At 51.0% G+C, this 2,471-nt stretch overlaps 1 long non-coding RNA gene across 1 annotated transcript; it reads right to left on the reverse strand.

Annotated features, from left to right (window-relative positions):
* Positions 1 to 1,081: 1,081 nt before the first annotated feature.
* LOC119344790 lies at positions 1,082 to 1,840 on the reverse strand. Its single transcript, XR_005166811.1, has 3 exons — positions 1,721 to 1,840; positions 1,365 to 1,609; positions 1,082 to 1,268 (listed from the first exon to the last, which is right to left on the reverse strand). It is a non-coding gene; the product is annotated as an uncharacterized LOC119344790 (long non-coding RNA).
* Positions 1,841 to 2,471: the final 631 nt, after the last annotated feature.

The raw sequence follows: 2,471 nt of genomic DNA on the forward strand, positions 1-2,471 counted from the left end.
TGAGTCACACTGGCAGGGTCGACTCAGCCTAGCGATTCGACTCATGGTATGAGTCGAGCGACTCGAGCGACTAGTCACGACTAGTCACGACTCGTCATGTTTTCTGGGTCGAACGACTCAATTTTTTTCTCTAATCTTGCTTGCTGGAAACCTAGATCGAAGCAGTTCCCCCTCCCCCCTGACCCAACCCTTTCCTTGGCAACCGCCGCCGCCCATGGTTGCTGGCTTGCTGCTCCTCCCCTCCTCCCCTGGTTGCTGCTGCATATCTGCTCCGTCCCTCCTCTGGTTGCTGCTGCTGGTGGTCTGCTCCTCCCCTCCTTCCATGGTTGCTGCTGCTGCTGGTCTGCGCCTCCCCTGAGCTACCAAGCAGAAGCACTAGAGGTCTAGAGCAGATCAGAGCAAAAGGAAAAGAGATGATACAGGATAGTGCTTCTGTATGGTAATTTTATTGTACCTACTGCCTACTGCATAACTCACGTCGACTCGTCGCATGTCAACTCGTCGACCATGAGCCACGACTAGTCTAGAGTCGCCGCCCCTGAGCGACTCGTCGACTCATCGACTCAAAAACCTTGATCCTGCTGTTAACTATAGTTGGATTACCTAGTGTTTGTTCCCACTCTCTGGAAGCTACATGCCTACATGTAAGATGTAAGTACCCCCCTAGAGTTATTCCGTCGTAAGCTTGGAAAGTAGCCTCTGTAGAAGGGAGGTTGTTTCTGATGATCCATGTTTATTATGTGATACTCCCTCCGTCCAATAATATAAGAGCGTTTTTGACGCTACACGGAGGGAGTAAACCATAGTCCATTTCTCACTTATTACTTCATTCACTGTCATGTGATGAAGCTGCTGTGGCAGGTTTAACTGATGTCATTAGGTCTGAACTTTGGACGTCACGCTTTTTGTTTGGTTGAGTGACACAAGAAACGCGTATTCAATATGGTTACTACTGAATCTGAATGCTATCACTTTGAAAAGATTATATTCTCCCAGACTTGTGGATGTGCTCCTTGCGTGGCTAATTTATTTCATTTGAGTGTTTGGAACTCTCTCACGCGAGTATGCAGTGAAGATAAACTAGATCGATAAAAAACAATCTGACAAAATCATGGCATGAGTCTGTACATGGGCTGATCCATGAGAGACGTACAAAACTGGACCAAGCGAAACGACCTACAAATGCTGAAGGATACCTGATCTGGGACCGACTGAGCCATAAACTACATAAAAGACAGTTGAGCTGCATAAAGATCGAACCTTTCCCCCTGCAAAAAAGCAGATAGCGATAGAACAGGTTAGATGAACTTTGTGTGCTGGGGTTGGGAGGGTACGGCAGAAAATCTAGAGGAGGAGGAGGATACCTTGCGTTCATCTATCAGCAAAAGATGGCGTCGTCCAAGATTCAGATCGGATGAGAAACAACGGCCAGAGAGCCAGGGCATATGGGGGAACACAGCGCCCAGATCGGTGACAATCAGGGAACAGCATCCAGATCGATCGCATGTACGCCCATCCTGTTTCCGAAGACCGTGCTCACCGGATCACGGCGAAAGGTGGAAGCTTTCCGAAGCGGCGAACGGAATTAGGCATGGGCATGAACCTGGATCTGCAGGCGGGCAAGGATGGGATCCATCAGGTTTTGATCGATAGATACAACGCACGAGAAGATGGGTGCAAGGAAAGACGGGGATGGGGGAGAGGACAGGAGGAACCTTACCGATCAGGGAGAGATTCGGCGGGGAGCCGCCGGCCATGGCTTGGAGATGGATAGATCTCGGAAAGTGGAAAGAGACGGAGGAGAGAGAACCGCTCGTGTACGCAGTCTCTCACAACAGGGCCTTCCTTTTCTTTTCTCTCTCAAAAAATAAGCATCGGCCGCGGAGGTGGGCCCTCTCGATACTGCCCCACGTGGAGCCCACCGCCGTCTCTGGTCTCTTTTTTTTTAGGGAAACACCAAATTTATTTAAGCAAAGTTAGGAATTTCATCCGCTAACACACTAAGAATGCAGTCAAGCGGCGACATCCGCCATTCAACACACACCTCGTCCCCTACTGCTAGCTTAGCCAGAATGTGAGCGGCTTTGTTCACTGTCCGCCGTCTCCAAGTGACCTTGCAGCCATTCCATTCATGCATCAATCGCTTGATGTCTTCAACGATCGGAGCAGCCACCGATAGGTTCTTGCTGTTGCCATTGATCATGCTCACCGCTTCTTTGCAATCCATCTCAACTTGCAGCTGCTGCACCCCCAGCTCACGCCCAAACAGAAGCGCTTGTCTGCACGCCTTCAACTCCACAAGCTCAGGCTTTGAGGTATAAGGGAAGAAGTGGGCCATCGCCCCCCGGAACGCTCCCCCATGATCGCGGAGAACCACACCCCCGCCCCCATGGCCAGAAGTTTTGGAAGTCGCCCCATCCACGTTGGCCTTCATCCAGCCCAGCTCCGGTGGTAGCCACGCCTCCGGCACC

Source organism: Triticum dicoccoides, unplaced genomic scaffold, assembly GCF_002162155.2.
Source record: "Triticum dicoccoides isolate Atlit2015 ecotype Zavitan unplaced genomic scaffold, WEW_v2.0 scaffold186104, whole genome shotgun sequence".
Classification (NCBI taxonomy): Eukaryota; Viridiplantae; Streptophyta; class Magnoliopsida; order Poales; family Poaceae; genus Triticum; species Triticum dicoccoides.